Source organism: Chrysemys picta, chromosome 3 (genome assembly GCF_011386835.1).
Source record: "Chrysemys picta bellii isolate R12L10 chromosome 3, ASM1138683v2, whole genome shotgun sequence".
NCBI classification, from domain to species: Eukaryota; Metazoa; Chordata; order Testudines; family Emydidae; genus Chrysemys; species Chrysemys picta.
Window position 1 is genome coordinate 184,569,388 of NC_088793.1, and position 18,001 is coordinate 184,587,388.

Consider the following 18,001-nt stretch of genomic DNA (forward strand, 5'->3'; position numbering starts at 1 on the left):
TTCCACAGGTTGACTGTGCGTTGTGTGAAAAAATCCTTCCTTTTGTTTGTTTTAAACCTGTTGCCTATTAATTTCATATGATGACCCCTAATTCTTGTGTTATGAGTAAATAATACTTCCTTATTTACCTTCTCCACACCAGTCATGACATTGTAGACCTCTATCATATGCACCTTAGTCTTCTCTTTTCCAAGCTGAAAAGTCCCAATCTTAATAATCTCTCATCATATGGCATCCATTCCATACTCCTAAACATTTTTGTTGCCCTTTTCTAAACCTTTTCCAATTCCAATATATCGTTTTTGAGATGGGGTGACCACATCTGCACACAGTTCTCAAGATGTGGGCGTACCATAGATTTATATAGAGGGAATATGATATTTTCTGTCTTATTAGCTATCCCTTTCTTAATGATTCCCAACATTCTGTTTGCTTTTTTGACTGCCGCTGCACATTAAGTGGATATTTTCAGAGAACTATCCACAATGACTCCAAGATCTCTTTCTTGAGTGGTAACAGCTAATTTAGACCCCATCATTTTATATGTATAATTGGGACTATGTTTTCCAATCTACATTACTTTGCATTTATCAACACTGAATTTCATCTACTATTTTGTTGCCCAGTCACCCAGTTTTGTGAGATCCTTTTGTAGCTCTTCGCAGTCTCCCTGGGACTTAACTATCTTGAGAAATTTTGTATCCTCTGCAAATTTTGCCACCTCACTGTTTACCCCTTTTTCCAGATCATTTATGAATATGTTGAATAGGACTGGGCCCAGTACAGACCCTGGGGGGACACCACTATTTATCTCTCTCCATTCTGAAAACTGAAAATTTATTCCCACTCTTAGTTTCTTATCTTTTAACCAGTTACGAGTCCTTGAGAGGCCTTTCCCTCTTATCCCATGACAGCTTACTTTGCTTAAGAGCCCTTGGTGAGGGACCTTGTCAAAGACTTTCTTAAAATCTAAGAACACTGTATCTACTGGATCTCTCTTGTCCACATACTTGTTGAATCACTCAAAGAATTCTAGTAGATTGGTGAGGCATGATTTCCCTTTACTAAAACCATCTTGACTCTTCCCCAACAAAATATGTTCACCTATGTCTGACAATTTTGTTCTTTACTATAGTTTCAACCAGTTTGCCTGATACTGAAGTCAGGTTTACCAGCCTGTAATTGTGGGGATGACCCTTGGAGCCCTTTTTAAAAATTGCAGTCACATTAGCTATCCTCCCATCATTTGGTACAAAAGCTGATTTAAATGAAAGGTTACAAACTCCAGTTAGTAATTCCGCAATTTCACATTTGAGTTCCTTCAGAACTCTTGGGTGAATACCATCTGGTCCTGGTGACTTATTACTGTTTAGTTTATCAATTTGTTCCAAAACCTCCTCTAATAACAACTCAATCTGGGACAGTTCCTCATATCTGTCAACTAAAAAGAATGGCTTCGGTTTGGGAATCTCCCCAACATCCTCAGCCATGAAGACCAATGCAAATAATTCATTTAGTTTCTCCACAATGACCTTATCATCCTTGAGTGCTCCTTCAGCATCTCGATCATCCAGTGGCCCAACTAGTTCTTGAGACGGCTTCCTGCTTCTGATGTACTTAAAAAAATTTGCTATTACTTTTTGAGTCTTTGGCTAGCTGTTCTTCAAATTCTTTTTTGGTCTTCCTAATTATATTTTTACACTTCATTTTCTAGAGTTTATGCTTCTTTCTATTTTTCTCACTAGGATTTGACTTCCACTTTTTAAAGGATGCCTTTTTGTCTCCCACGGCTTCTTTTACATTGTTGTTTAGCCCCAGTGGCACTTTTTTGGTTCTCTTATGTTTTTTTAATTTGGAGTATACATTTAAGTTGAGCCTCTATTATGATGTCTTTAAAAAGTTTCCATCCAGCTTGCAGGGATTTCACTTTTTGCGCTGTACCTTTTAATTTCTGTTTAACTAACCTCCGCATTTTTGTGTAGTCCCCCTTTCTGAAATTAAATGCTACACTGTTGGGTGCTGTGGTGTTTTCCCTGCCACAGGGATGTTAAATTTAATTATATTATGGTCACTATTACCAAGCGGTCCAGCTATATTAACCACTTGGACCAGATCCTCTGCTCCATTTAGGACTAAAACAGGAATTACCTCTCCTCTAATGGGTTCCAGGATTAGCTGCTTCACGAAGCAGTCATTTAAGGTGTCAAGAAACTTGATCTTTGCATCCCGTCTTGAGGTGGCATGTACCCATGCAATATCGGGATAGTTGAAATCTCCCATTATTATTGAGGTTTTTTTATTTTTATAGCCTCTCTGATCTCCCTGAGCATTTCATAGTCACTATCACCATCCTAGTCAGGTGGTCGGTAATATTTCCCTGCTGCTATATTCTTGTTATTAGAGCATGGAATTACTATCCATAGAGATTCTATAGTACTGTTTGGTTCATTTAAGATTTTTACTTCATTTGATTCTACGCTTTCTTACACCCTTTCATTCTCTAATCCCAGTACAAATATCGTAGATTGTGAATTAATCCATCTATCAGCTGCCTTTGATATCATTGATCATGTGGTGTCGATAATTCAACAGTGGCCCTAGCAGGAATCAACAGAGTTCTTCTTTGGTGGCACTACTCCTTTCTTTCAGAGAGAATCCAGAATGTGATATTGAATAATTCTTTTTCACCAAGAATGATGAGAATTCCACTTATCTCTTCTATTTGATGTGTACATGGGGCCTTTAGGACAGCTTTGAAAAGATATGGGCTGAAGTGTTTTCAATATAATTAAATTATACCACCTAGTTCTATATCTCCATTTCATCCAGCCCTAACAGCATGGTTTTATCTCTCCTAGTAAATATGAGATTAGGCAAGGATGAGAGCAAGCTCACTGAAGCTCAATCAAAATAAAAGCAAGGTTTTCATGACAGGTTAGAGGAAGGAAAAAACGGTTACTCACCTTCTCATAACTGTTGTTCTTGGAAATGTTGCTCATATCCATTCCAATTAGATGACTGTGCACGCGGCGTGCACACATAAGAAAGTTTTCCCCCTAGCAGCACCCACCAGGTCGGCTATGGAGCCCCCTGGAGTGGCGCCTTCATGATGCTCAATATATGACCCTGCCAACCCTGTGCCTCCTCAGTTCCTTCTTGCCGCTTACTCCGACAGAGGGGAAGGCGGGCGGGTTTGGAATGGATATGAGCAACACATCTCAAAGAAGAACAGTTATGAGAAGGTAACTGTTTTTTTCTTCTTCAAGCGATTGATCATATTGATTCCAATTAGGTGACTCCCTAGCCTTACCTAGGTGGTGGGATCGGAGTTATGGAATCGCTGATAAGGAGCACCGCTCTGCCGAAAGCTGCATCAGCCCTGGCATGCCAGCACTAGCATAGCTAGTGGGGTGCAGGGGAAGCAGCTGCTTCCCCTCAGCAAATTTGCCAAAAGCGGCGCCTTTGGCTGGAGGAGCAAGGGGGTGCGTAGGCTGGCCGCTGCAGCGCAGTTAGCATCCAGGGGGGGCGACGGGGGCAGGGGGGGCGTTACGCGCGGCCAGAAGAGCAGTGGGCGGGACATGCGGCCCGCGGAGCAGGGGGGGTGCACAGGCTGGCTGCCTGCAAGCCGCAGCACATCCGGCAGCCATGGGGGGGGAGTGGCGGGCGCGCGGCCGGAGGAGCAGGGGGGCGCGGCCGGCTGCCGTGGCCAGAAGAGCGGGGGGGGGCGCAGGCTGGCGGTCGGTAGCCACAGGGGACAGCGGGTGTGGCCGGAGGAGCGGGGGGGCACAGCTGCAGCCAGAGGAGCGTGTGGGGGGGGGGGCGCGGGAGTGGCACGGTAGGGCTGGAGGAGCCATGGGGGGGGGGCAAGGGCGGTGCAGCCGGAGGAGCCAGCCAAAGGGGGGGCGGAGCAGCCAGAGGAGGCGCCAGCCAAGGAGGCGTGGCCAGAGGAGGAGCCAAGGGGGGAGCCTTTTTTATGTTTGCTCCCCCTCCTCTTAGGAGCAGGCTACGCCACTGCATGCCAGATGATGGCATAATGAGAGGGGAACGGATGTACCAAGGACCAAGTTGCTGCCCTGCAGATTTCTTGTATCGGGATCTGGGCCAGGAACGCCACTGATGAGGCCTCAGCTCTCATGGAGTGTGCCGTTAGAGCCAGGGCAGGTATTTTGGCCATCTCATAGCACGTGCGGATGCATGACATGATCCAGGAGAATATTCTTTGAGATAACACTGGGAGTCCTTTCATCTGGTCTGCCACCGCTATGAACTGATTTGACTTCCTGAACGGCTTAGTGCGCTTGATATAGAAAGCTAGTGCTTGCCGAACATCAAGGGAGTGCCCCTCTGCTCATGGCTACTGGCATGAGGCTTAGGGTAAAAAACAGGCAGGAAAATATCCTGACTAGTGAGAAAGTGTGACACCACCTTGGAAGAAAGGCCGGGTGAGGTCTGAGTTGCATCTTATCCCTGTGGAAAACCGTATAAGGGGGCCTTTAACTCAGACATCCTCCTTGCAGATGTCATGGTGACCAGAAAGGCTACCCTCCACGACAGATATAGAAGTGAACAAGTCACCAGCAGTTCGAAAGGGGACCCCATTATCCTGGAGAGTACCAGGTTAAGGTCCCACACAGGGACAGGCTGTCTGATCTGGGGATGTAGGCGTTCCAGACCCTTGAGGAAGCGACCAACCATAAGGTTGGCAAAAATGGAGTGCCCAGAAGCTCCCGGGCAGAAGGCCAAGATAGCAGCGAGGTGTACCCTTATGGAGGACGCTGCCAAGCCTTGTTGTTTCAGGAGCAGAAGGTACTTTAAGATGAAAGGTACATGTGCCTGGAGAAGGGGTGTAAGATGTTGGTCACACCAACAAGTTAATCTCTTCCACTTTGCCAGCTATGTGGCTCTAGTGGAGGACTTCCTGCTGCCGATGAGGACCTCTCTTACTTGTTCTGAACACAGAAGCTCCAGGGGGTTCATCTTCATGGCTGAACCCCCTGGAGCTTCTGTGTTCAGAACAAGTAAGAGAGGTCCTCATCGGCAGCAGGAAGCCATGAAAGGACCAAGAGAGGTCCTCATCGGCAGCAGGAAGCCCCAAGCCATGAGGTGGAGGAAATGCAGGTCAGGGTGATGAAGGCGACCGTGGTCCTGAGTGATTAGGTTGGGGAGGAGAGGCAACGTGACCAGGGTGTCCACAGACAGTTCTAGGAGCGTGGTGTACCAATGTTGTCCAGGCCACGCTGGTGCTACCAGAATTATTTCTGCCCCGTCCCTATGGACCTTGAGTAGGACCTTGTGCATGAGAGGGAATGGGGGGAAAGGCATAAAGCAGGCAGCCCCCTCGGGGTAGACTCATAGAATCATAGAAAATTAGGGTTGGAAGAGTCCAACCCCCTGCTGAAGGCAGGACCCACACTAACTAAATCATCCCAGCCAGGGCTTTGTCAATCCAGGCCTTAAAAACCTCTAAGGAGGGAGATTCCACCACCTCCCTAGGCAACCCATTCCAGTGCTTCACCACCCTCCTAGTGAAACAGTGTTTCCTAATATCCAACTTACACCTCCCCCACTGCAATTTGAATCATAGAACATCAGGGTTGGAAGGGACCTCAGGGGGTCATCTAGTCCAACCCCCTGCTCAAAGCAGGACCAGTCCCCAGACAGATTTTTGCCCCAGATCCCTAAATGGTCCCCTCAAGGATTGAACTCACAACACTGGGTTTAGCAGGCCAATGCTCAAACCACTGAACTATCCCTCCCCCCATTACTGCTTGTTCTGTCATCTGCAACCACTGAGAACATCTGAGCTTCATCCTCTTTGGAACTCCACTTCAGGTAGTTGAAGGCTGCTATCCAATCCCCCCTCACTCTTCTCTTCTGCAGACTAAACAAGCCCAGTTCCCTCAGCCTCTCCTTGTAAGTCATGTGCCCCAGCTCCCTGATCATTTTCGTTGCCCTCCGCTGGACTCTCTCCAATTTGTCCACATCCTTTTTTGGTAGTGGGGGTAGCAGGAATGCATCCATGTTTGATCGTGGGCTGTCTCTCTGGAAGGAGCAGAACATTGCCACCTGGAGCAACAGGAAGTGCCCAAACAGGTTGACCTGGGGAAACCCTCACTTTTGGAAGACAAGGTGTATGACATCCAGCCGGATGGACCACTTGTGCATGTGGAAGGACCTGCTGTGGTGATCCACCAGTGCATTCAAAACTCCTAGTAGAAAGAATACTTCCAGGTGAATGGAGTGGGCTATGCAGAACTCCCACAGCCAAAGGGCTTCCTGACATAGGGGAGAGGAACGGGCTCCACCTTTCCACCTTCCTTGTTGATATAAAACATGGCAGTGGTGTTGTCCTTTAGAACTACTACACACTGACCACGTAGTCGGGCCTGAAAGGTGTGCCATGCTAGTTGCATGGCCCTCAGCTCCTTGATGTTGATATAGAGGGAGAGCTCGTCCTGTGACAACAGGCCCTGCGTTTGGAGGTCTCCCAAATGCGCCCCTAATCCCAGAGCTGACACGTCCATAACCAGTGACATGGAAGACTGAGGGCTGTTGAAGGGGACTCCTTCACTGATTGCCTGAGGGTCAAGCCACCACTGAAGGGACTCGAGCACCTGCCCCGGCACCGTGACAACTGAATTCAAGCTGTTGCAGGCCGGGCGGTAGGCTGAAGCAAGCCATGCCTGTAGAGGCCTGAGCCTCAGTCTGGTGTCCTGGGTTACATAAGTGCAGACAGCCATGTGACCGAGCAGACTCAGGCATCCCCTTGCTGTAATGATTGGGTATTGCCGGAGGCCTTGAATGATGTCCGTGATGGCTTGGAAGTGGGGCACTGGCAAAAGTGCTCTTGCCTGAACAGAGTCTAACACTGCCTTAATTAATTCTATTCTTTGGTTCGGTACCAAGGTTGATTTCCTCAAGTTGAGGAGGAGACCCAGTCACTTGAATGTGGATCTGATTAATCAGATTTGACCCTACCTGCCCCCTGGTGCAGCCCCTGCGCAGCCAGTCATTGAGATAGGGGTAACCTGCAGTGCCACCGCTGGAGGAAAGCAGCCATGACCGACATGCACTTAGTGAACACTCGGGGGGCTGTTGAGAGGCCCAATGGAAGGACTATGAATTGATAATGCTTGATAATGGTTGACCACAAAGCATAGGAATCACTGGTGTGCAGATCGAATCGCTATATGGAAGTATGTGTCTTTCATATCGAGGGCGGCGTACCAGTCTCTCAGATCCAGTGAGGGAATAATGGTGCCCACGGAGATCACGTGGAACTTCAACTTTACCATGAACTTGCTGAGTCCTCACAGATCTAGAATGGGTCTGAGGCCCCCCTGGGCCTTGGGCATTAGGAAGTTTTGGGAGTAGAATCATTTGCCCGAGTTCCTGAGGAACCTACTCCACTGCTTCCAAGGCAAAGAGTACCTACATCTTCTGGATAAGGAGTTGCTCATGAGAAGGGTCCCTAAATAAAGACGGGGAAAGGAGGTGGGAGGGAGTGCAGGAGCAGAACTGGAGAGAATATCCCACTGCCGCCGTAGGGAGGACCCAGCAGTCCGAAGTTATTTCTTGTTATTTTTTGAAGTGGGACAGACTATTCAAAAAAGACAGGGAAGGATCCAGGAATGAGGCTGGTACACCATCCTCGGGCGCCCCTTCGAAAGGCCTGCTTGGAACGAGACGATGGTTTAGTCGGGCCCTGGTTTAGTCTGTTTGGTGTGCTTCCCCCAGACACTTTAAACAAGAGTCATGGGAGTTGCCCATTGGCATGGGCTTGTTGCAGGACTTGAACCCCTGGGACTTGGGCATGTAAGCCCCCCCAAGGAGAATGAACCCCCCAGCTCAACAGCTAACTAAGAACTACAAAGTACAGTCAAAATGCTAGAGAAACGTAGAGAGCTTGCGAAGCAAGACACCACAGTTCCAACAATCATCACTGGCAGGAAGAAGGAACCGAGGAGGAGCCGGGTTGGCAGGGTCATATATTGAGCACCATGAAGGAGCCAGTCCAGGGAGCTCCACAGCCGACCTGATGGGTGCTGTTAGAGGAAAAACTTTCCAACGACTGAGACATGGCGCACACACACCTAATTTAAATAGATATAAGCAATCACTCAAAGAAGAACTGTAGGATATAGCAAACATTATATTGCTTCCTTTGATAGAGGATATCTGTCCATCACTTGGGGTCTGCTTAGACGTCCAGTGGCTTTGAATGAATGCTTTTCACAATCTGAATCTGGACAGAAGGTTGAGAAGTCTTTCATGGGATGAAATCCTGCCCCCCTTAACTTCAGCGGGGATAGCAGTTTACCTCTAGTGTAGAACATACCACTGTTGTCTATGTTTACGTAACCTGTCCTTTAAATCAGCTTCTGTACCCAATGATTGGAAGATAGCTAATGTAACGCCAATATTTAAAAAGGACTCTAGAGGTGATCCCAGCAAATACAGACCAGTAAGTCTAATGTCAGTACTGGGCAAATTAGTTGAAACAATAGTAAAGAATATAATTGTCAGACACACAGAAGAACATAAATTGTTGGGCAAAAGTCAACATGGTTTCTGTAGAGGGAAATCATGTCTTACTAATCTATTAGAGTTCTTTTAAGGGGTCAAACAAACATGTGGACAAGGGGGATTCAGTGGAGATAGTGTACTTAGATTTCCAGACAGCCTTTGACAAGGTCCCTCACCAAAGGCTCTTACGTAAATTAAGTTGTCATGGGATAAGAAGGAAGATCCTTTCATGGATTGAAAACTGGTTAAAAGACGGGGAACAAAGGGTCGGAATAAATGGTAAATTTTCAGAATGGAGAGGGGTAACTAGTGGTGTTCCCCAAGGGTCAGTCCTAGGACCAATCCTATTCAACTTATTCATAAATGATCTGGAGAAAGGGGTAAACAGTAAGGTGGCAAAGTTTGCAGATGATACTAAACTGCTCAAGAAAGTTAAGACAAAAGCAGACTGTGAAGAACTTCAAAAAGATCCCACAAAACTAAGTGATTGGACAACAAAATGACAAATGAAATTGAATGTGGATAAATGTAAAGAAATTTACATTGGGAAAAACAACCCCAACTATACATTCAATATGATGGGGGCTAATTTAGCTACAACTAATCAGGAGAGAGATCTTGGAGTTATCATGGATAGTTCTCTGAAAACATCCATGGAGTGTGCAGCGGCGATCAAAAAAGCAAACAGGATGTTAGGAATCATTCAAAAAGGGATAGAGAATAAGATGGAGACTATCTTATTGCCCTTATATAAATCCATGGTACGCCCACATCTTGAATACTGCGTACAGATGTGGTCTCCTCATCTCAAAAAAGATATACTGGCATTAGAAAAGGTTCAGAGAAGGGCAACTAAAATGATTAGGGTTTGGAACGGGTTTCATACGAGTAGAGATTAAGGAAGCTAGGACTTTTTAGCTTGGAAAAGAGGAGACTAAGGGGGGATATGATAGAAGTATATAAAATCATGAGTGGTGTGGAGAAAGTGAATAAGGAAAAGTTATTTACTTTTTCCCATATATAAGAACTAGGGGCCACCAAATGAAATGAATGGGCAGCAGGTTTAACACAAATAAAAGGAAGTTGTTCTTCGCTAGAGCTTGAATGTCCCTAGTTTATGAAAAGGAGCTGCTGGCAGGACATTTTCCATGAGAGCCTTCTGACTTCAAAACTCACTCCCCCCACACCCGGCTCTGAAACTGCATGAATCTGGAGAACTTCAGGCACTCCACAAAGTCTATCTTTTTAGACAGTTGGGAAGGACTGAGATTTCTAGGATGTGGAATTTTGAGTGTTTCTGGTATTAGGGATCTTGGGTTTTTTTGCAGAAGAGTTAAGCTTTGAAGCATCATGCTGGTTTTGTTTTCCATTATATCCTATTGTTATGACTTCGTGTTCAACAGTTTGCCAGGGTGCCTAGAACCTGGAATAGGCATAGTTGTACATTTTTAATCACAATAAGCAAACATGAAAATCTTTTATAATTTATAATTATAAATTAAAAGTTTTAAACAGCTAAATCAGGAAAAAGTGCAACAAAGTACTTTTGAAACTGTAAAGAAATAGGTTTCAGTACAAAAAGATAAACAAACATATCAAATAAATGTTTATGAGCTTGATTTTATCAGTTCCAATACAAAAGATTTGGAAAACGTAAAATGGTTCTTTGAATGTTTGTTTATGCCAGGATGTTTACTATTTTCTTTTTATTGAAGCTAATTTTTTACTTATCTCCTCTCAAACAATGTGTGTATGGTAGTCAAATAATCTGAATTATCAACAATTTTATGTTTCTACTCAAAATAGAAAATTCTACTTACTAGAATGTATTTGGTCTGAAGTCACTAAAATATCTAACTACTACATTACTGAAAATTAAAAGGAAAAAACCCCTCTCTCAAAACCGAAGATGCAGAGAAATAACTTCTGAAAAAATACATTTTTCAGTTCTAAAAACTGATTTTGGTTTGTCAACAATAGATGATGAATTATTAAAAAAGAATTCTGCATGAATAAACAAAAGATGCTACAGGCAACCTCACTAGTCACACTATAGATATTTTTCAAGGCAACGAATCCTACAACTCTGAACAGCTCCTTTTGTAAAATGGAATATTAAAATGCTTCACTGGCAAATAGCCTAGCAAAATAGGGCAAATCTGTGTAGAAGTCAATAGGCAGCACAGTAGTAAACGATAGCCTTAGGCAATTTTACATTTAGGAGCAACCTATTTATGACAAGTTACATTAATTTCAACTGAGGTAAGTACAGATAAGAGCATCTACAACTATAATATGTTAGGATAAAAACCATACAAAATGGGGTGAACTCGGTTATTTTAAAATACAGTACAATGAACTACAGTTTGAGACCTCATTTAATCAGGGATTATATATTTTAGTCACTGACCAAAATCTATCAGAAATAGGAATCTGATAGCTTAATGGCTTCATACTTAAGTCGAAACAGACTACAAACCAGTTGTGTCCTCTCTTGCCATCTGTTATTTGATGGTGCTTAATGACTAAATCCTGTACTGCATTGCACCCTAATTTTAAAGACAAGATTACAAAATATTGGTTTCAACATTCAATTTATTGTAACAAATACATTCAAACAAAATTAAGACAAACAATCTGCACGAGTTTTCTAAGCTCTTCAAAGCAAAAACTGGTTGTTCCTGTATTTGAATTTTAGAATTAAATATCTGAACGTTTACTTTTTCAGAGAAATGTTGTTGGCTAAATATGTTAAGTCAAAAGCCGCTTAAGAGAATACTGTCTGTGCATGAAATACTTTTAAAACTTCTGATATAAAAGGATAGATTTCCCATACTGCTTCAATATTTGTACTGTTTATAAATGACAAAAAATACTAAACATGGTTTACAAACTAAGCAAGTAAAGTAATACACCCTCCAATTTATTGTAACATTCACAGTAAGACAGGTGCCTTCACTGGAGTACAGCAATATCAATCAACTCCTTTCCTACTTTATTCTGCAAGTGCTTAAGCACCTCAAGAGAAAGTATAGAAAATGACATGTTGAAGCATTAAAATGTGTTATTGGAAGCACCTCTGCATAAGGAACTATGGTATAATAACTTCTACTCTTTCATTACCAATCAACTGTTTGGCCAGTCCTTATCTGCACTAAATATTAATGATCTGAGCCTGCAAAATGGGGCTTATTTGAAGGTGGATTCAATGACACTTTTTTGCCAACTTGTACCCATACAAATTATGGCATACAGCCACCAGGGGCTTTTCTTGTGGGGAGGACAAAGCAGTGGCCCCTCCCATAGAGCCACCAGCACGGGTTGGGCCTTGCCCCCCTCTGGAGAGACAAACCCTGGAGGAGCAGGCAGCCAGCGAGTTCCCCACCTTCCTGGAGGTGGTGGGGTCAGGCTTCAGCCCTGGGGTGGTGGGTGGCAGTCTCCAGCTGCAGGGCTTCAGGCTCTGGCCACATGCCAGCAGGCTCTGTGACTGCGAGGCTTCGGGCTCCGGCCACGGGACTTTAGGCTCGGTCTCTGGTCCCCGTACCCCAGGCCTGGGACTTCGGGCTCCGTCCCCCGGTGGTATAGCGGCGGGCTCACCACTCCCCCCATCATCCCTGATCCTCCCGCCTTTTCTGGTCCCGGGCTTCGGCAACCTGGCAGCAGGCTTCGGCTCCGACCCCAGGCTCACCCCACCAACACCCGCTGTTTTCTCCAGCCCTAGATTTTGGCTGCGCCACAGCAGGCTCCATCCCCTGGCTGTGGGGCTTCGGGCTTGGGCCCTGGCCACAAGGCTTCAGGCTCGGGCCTTGGCCCCCATCCTCGGCCATGCATCGGCAGGTGCCTCCTCTGGCCCCTCACTCTGACCCATGCTGCCTCCCCCAACCTCTATCCATTCCCCCGATCGCCCCTGGCCCCTGCTGCCTCCTCATCCACCTTGCCATCCAGGGCTTAATTTGTCCCCAGGCATGCCAGGGCTGAGCAAGTCTACTGTGAAAAATTATATTTGTATGATTGTTGTGAAAATTAACAGTGATATTAACAGACTTAGTAGCTAGCTGGGAGGCTATGAAAAGTCATACTAACATACAAGAATCACTTTTCACAGCAGCAGACTGACTAGCTAGCAAGTATTAAAAAAAGCCACCAAAAAAGCAAAAGAAACAACAACAAAGAGAAGAACGTGCAAAGCACATTATTTGTGCTTCAGTTTTGTTTAGGTCCAGTAAAGAATAGAGACAACTGTACATTATTTTTATTCTTGACTCTGCAAAAAAAAAAACCTACATAAATAAATTACTTTGGATTTGGACATGTATATATGCATATTTATTTATTTCTAACAGCTAATTAAGAATTAAGTATTTTAGGGAAAAGTGTCAGAGCGGCCCCCAGCAAGAGTTGGTGGCCGCACTCTAAGGCCATCAAAAAATTTGTTTGTGAGAGCCTGACTTAGAAGATCTTATACAGGTAAAGTCTGCAAATCCTTAGTGTTTCCACCTCCCCTTACACATCTATTGGCATAGACCATGAACAGTTTATGAACATCTTCACTGGCAGCAGGGAACTGGACCCCCTTCCTAGAATAGTGAAAAATACAATAAAGAAACATACAATAAGTCTCCATAAAAGCCAGGTAACCTCAAGCTTGTGCACTTTAGCGCCTTGGAAAGCATGATCAGTTATGCAATCACATAACGATCCAAGGCCCAAGGGGACTTAGGCGTTGCAACGCCTAACTTTTTGGCACCTAGAAAATCACAGAAACAATGCAGAGAACCACAACGTCTGGTTTAGATGCCTAGGCTCCCTATACAACAGTGGTAGGCAACCTGCGGCCAACGGACCGCATGCGGCCCATCAGGGTAATCTGATTGCACTCCGCGAGACATTTTGCGGACGTTGACTGTCCGCAGGCACGGCCCCCCACAGCTCTCAGTGGCCGCGGTTCGCCGTTCCCGGCCAATGGGAGCTGTGGGAAGCAGCGGCCAGCACATCTGTCTCGTGTCCCGCAACCAGATTACCCTGATGGGCCACAGGTTGCCCACCACTGCTATACAATGAATAGTGAAATAGGTACCTAAGAATGGGATCCACAAAAGCCAGGACTTTGTCTAGTTCAGAGACTCACTGCCTAACGGGAGATGCTGACAAGAAAGGTTTATCATAGAGTTAGGCACTTGAGTCCAGTCCTCACATAACATAAGAACGGCCAAATTGTGTCAGACCAATGATCCATCTAGCCCAGTATCCTGCCTTCTGACAGTGGCCAATGCCAGGTGCCTCAGAGGCAAGAACAGAACAGGTAATCATCAAGTGATCTATCCCCCGTCACCCATTCCCAGCTTCTGGAAGCATCTAGCTCTGCTAGCAATCAACAGACGGAAACACCTCTCTTGCAGTCTAGCAGTTTAAGCACCTAAGTCATTTCTAAGGAGAATGAGTTAGATACCTGTCACACTCCACACAGAATGGACGGAGATGGTGCCCATCTTATAGCTTTTAGCCAGTGGTTGGAACACCCATCCAGGATGTGGGAGACCCGGGTTCAATTTCCACTTCTGCCTGAGGTGGGGAAAGGATTTGAACAGGGGTCTTTTATACCTCTCAGCAGAGTGCTCTAACCACTGGGCTAACAGATATTCTTTTGATGTGGGTCTCACTATCTCCTGTTGAAGCGGTTTCACTACGGATAAATTCTTAGAGAGTCATTGGGCCACAGAGACTGAGAATGACTCTATAGTCCATGGATTAGGGTAAGCACCTGGGAGGTGGGTAATCCAGGGTCCAATCTCCCTGTTCCAATGAATAATTATTTATATATAATAGAACAGCTTCAACAGGAAAGAGTCCCACATCCAACTATCTCATAGCCCTGTTGTTAGAGCCCTCTCCTGAGAGGTGAGGGAGAACCCTGTTCAAATTCTTTTCTTCTCTTCAGGCAGCGGGGTAATTGAGCCTGGGTCTCCCATATTATTAGGGTGAGAGCTCTAACCAATGGCTAAAAATTATAAGGTGGACACCACCACCACAACCACCAACTCCTTTGGACTGATTCTATATGGGGACTGATCTGTAAGGTGTGAGCACACCTAATGAACTGAGCCCCAGAGGAAAGCTAGATGTGCTTCTATCTTCCCCCCGTTTATGAATTGCACTGGGGTTTAGGTGGCAGACAGACATTCAGATGCCTAGACTGATGCAGCAGTGCACATGCCCAGAGGCAGAAATACAGGTGCCTAGGGATCTTTTGCCCTAAAAACTTAGGCACCAAGTGAGTTTAGGAGCCTACAGGATTAGGTAGCAGCTGAGTGGGAGTTTTATATATCACAGTGGAGCCTAAAACTGAAACTTAGGCACCCAAATACCTTTGTTGATCTGGACCCAAGTGTCAGAGACCTCAATGTTTCTGCAGATGAGAATATGTACCCCTGGTTGAGAACCAGTTTTAGACAATCCTTACAATTTATTATTTCTTCCCCTGTAAAAACTAGGTTTAGAATAAATTATGTTATTTAAACAGTGATACAAACAGCTACAGTAGAAGAAAGAGACGGTTACTCTCCCTGTGCAGTAACCAAGTTTGTTCAAATGTGGGTGCTCCACTTCAGGTGTTGGTGCGTCCCTGCACCTTTGATTGGAGAATTTCATCAGCAGTGTCCGCCCAGGTCATGCATGCGTGGTCCCCGTCTCACAGTGCTATAGCGCCTCATCTAGTGTGTGCGTGACCTGGCCCCCTCGGTTCCTTCTCTACCGTAGAGTCCAAACTTGAACTCCAAAGCAGAGGGGCACATGGTGGGTAGTGGAGCACCCACAGGAACACAAATCTCAAAGAACTTGAGTTACTGCACAGAGTGAGTATCACTGTTCCCTCTAAGCTGTGCGCGTGTGTGCGCGCACACAGATCCTAAACCCCGCACACACAGCGAAACACTGCACACACAAATATTTGCACAGAAGCACAAAAATTTGCACACAATTTTTTGCACACACTGCCTATCAAAAATTAGAGGGAACATTGGTGAGTAACCTCTTCAAGTGATGTCCAGTCTGCTCCACCCACTTAAATATCTTTTGCATAAGGCAGGAATCCTTTGTCTCTCTGGGTTCCCAGTCCCCCCTTCTCAATGGAAAAGCACCAGGTTAAAGATGGATTCCAGTTCAGGTGACATGATCACATATCACTGTAAGGCTTCATTACCCACTTGCCAGCATACACATATACAGGAAGACTTGCAGGTAAAACAGAGCCATCTGCACTCAATTGTCCTGGATAATGAGAGTCATCAAGATTCCAAACCACCATTAATGGCCCACACTTTGCATAATTATAATAGGTCCTCAGAGTTATATTTCATATTTCTAGTGGTACATTTATACAAATAGGATGATCACACTCAGTAGATTATAAGCTTTGTAATGATACTTTACAAGAAACCTTTTGCATGAAGCATATTCCAGTTACATTAGCATATTTTCATAAAATCATATAGAGTGCAACATCACAGAAATATCCTCCACACCTTCAGGTGAAGTCTCTCAAGGTTTGGATGGTGAACCTGTCCGACATCCCGTGATGGAAGGCCATGTTGGGGTTATCAGTATGGCTTTCACCTTGTTGATATGTATTTTGTGTATCCCCCTCAATAGCAGAGGTATCCGTGGGTATGCATATAGAAGTGGTGCTTCCCATTTTAGGAGGAAGGCGTCCCCCAGCCCTAGGGGTCCCAGACCTGTTCTCGAACAGAATTCTGGGCATTTCTAGTTCTGCAATGTTGCCAAGAGGTTGATATTTTGTCTGATGCACCAATTCCATAGTTTCATGGCTTCGGTGCCAAGGGAGTGAGATCAGGCTCCTCCCTGTCAATTTATGTAAAACATGCAAGCAACGGTGTCTATCATTACTCAAATGTTCTTGTTTTTTATCAATGACAGGAAGTGAAGGCAAGCATTGCAAACTGCACCGAGTTCTAATAGCCTTATGTATAACAGTGTCTCTGAGGGAGATCATTTGCTCTGAATCGCAGGATGTTGGAGATGGGCTCCCCAGCCTATCAAGGAGGCATCAGTTGTAAGTATTATGGAGGGTGGATCCTGAGTGAAAGGGACCCCCACGCACACATTGTTGGGCTGTGTCCACCAATGTAGTCTCTCTGACTTTGGGCGGCATCATAAGACGTCTTTTTAGGCCATATTTGTTTGACATTTAGATGGTTCTGAGCCAACCTTGGAAGCAGCACATGTGGAGACAGGCATGTTGTACCACAAATGTGATTGCAGCCATGTGGTCCAAGAGTTGGAGGCAGATGTGTGCGGGCTGTTCATTACTGAGGAGATGAGTTTGGTCATAGTGAAAAACCTGTTCGTTGGTAGTGATGCTTTGGCTTCCACAGAGTCAAGATGGGCCCCGATGAAGTCCAACTGTTGCACTGGGTTTAAAATCGATTTGTGTGTGTTTATCTGTAGCCCAAGATTCAGGAAGAGGGCAATCGTTCTGTGAGTAACACTGAAGTGTCTGCCCGAGTGGGAGCTTTTAGTAAACAATTGTCGAGGTAGGGGAAAATTATAATTCCTTGTTTGCAAAGGTGTGCCGCTACTACTGCAAGGATTTTGGAGAACACTCGCAGTGTTGTGGAAAGACCGAAAGGCAGGACGGTGTATTGATAGTGATTTGCTCCCAGGGTAAATCTGAGAAACCTCCCGTGAGCAGGGTGTATTGTTATGTAGAAATAGGCATCTTGAAGGTCGAGGACTGAGAACCAGTCCCCTCGTTCCAGTGCTGGTATTATCATTGCTAGTGTGACCATCCTGAACCATTGGACCCTCACAAATTTGTTGAGCTTTCTGAAATTGAGGATCAGTATCCATCCTCCATTTTTCTTTTGAGTTAAGAAGTAGTGCGAGTAGAAACCTTTCCCCCTGTGTTACGGAGGAACTTGTTCCACAGCACCTAGATGTAGAAGGTGGTTTACTTCTTGTCGTATAGGGATGCTTCTCATGAGCACCTTAAAGAGGGATGGGGATGGGTGGGCTGAGTAAAGGAGATGGAGATAAAAGGGATGGAGTAGCCTGTGCATTATTATTTCTAGGGCCCACAGGTCTGTGGTCATGGAAGCCCATGCCAAATAGAAGGGGTTCCAACGGTTCCCAAAATGGGAGATGGTTGGTGCTATCAGCACTGTAGAGTGGGGGAGGTCATCCAGACCCTCAACCAAGTCTGCAAAATTGCTGCTTCTTGGAGGAAGATTGAGGCTGTGGAGGCCGGTGGCTCTGCCTTTGTTTTTGTGGCTCATACTGGCACTGATGTTGGGCATATGGGGTATACCTGTTGTGTTGGTAAGACTGATACCTAGTTTGCCTTCTCTTGGTTGCAGGCATGTAAATACCCAGCATACGGAGTCATACCCCATATGCCCAACATCAGCTTAGGAGTCTTTCGTGGTCTGGAGGACTTTGTCAGTCTTTGTGGTGAACAGCT

At 45.3% G+C, this 18,001-nt stretch overlaps 1 protein-coding gene across 16 annotated transcripts in view; it reads right to left on the minus strand.

Moving 5' to 3' along the window:
• Positions 1-18,001, minus strand: part of CCDC88A (coiled-coil domain containing 88A) — a 410,515-nt gene that overhangs the window by 345,618 nt on the left and 46,896 nt on the right. The window lies entirely within an intron of this gene.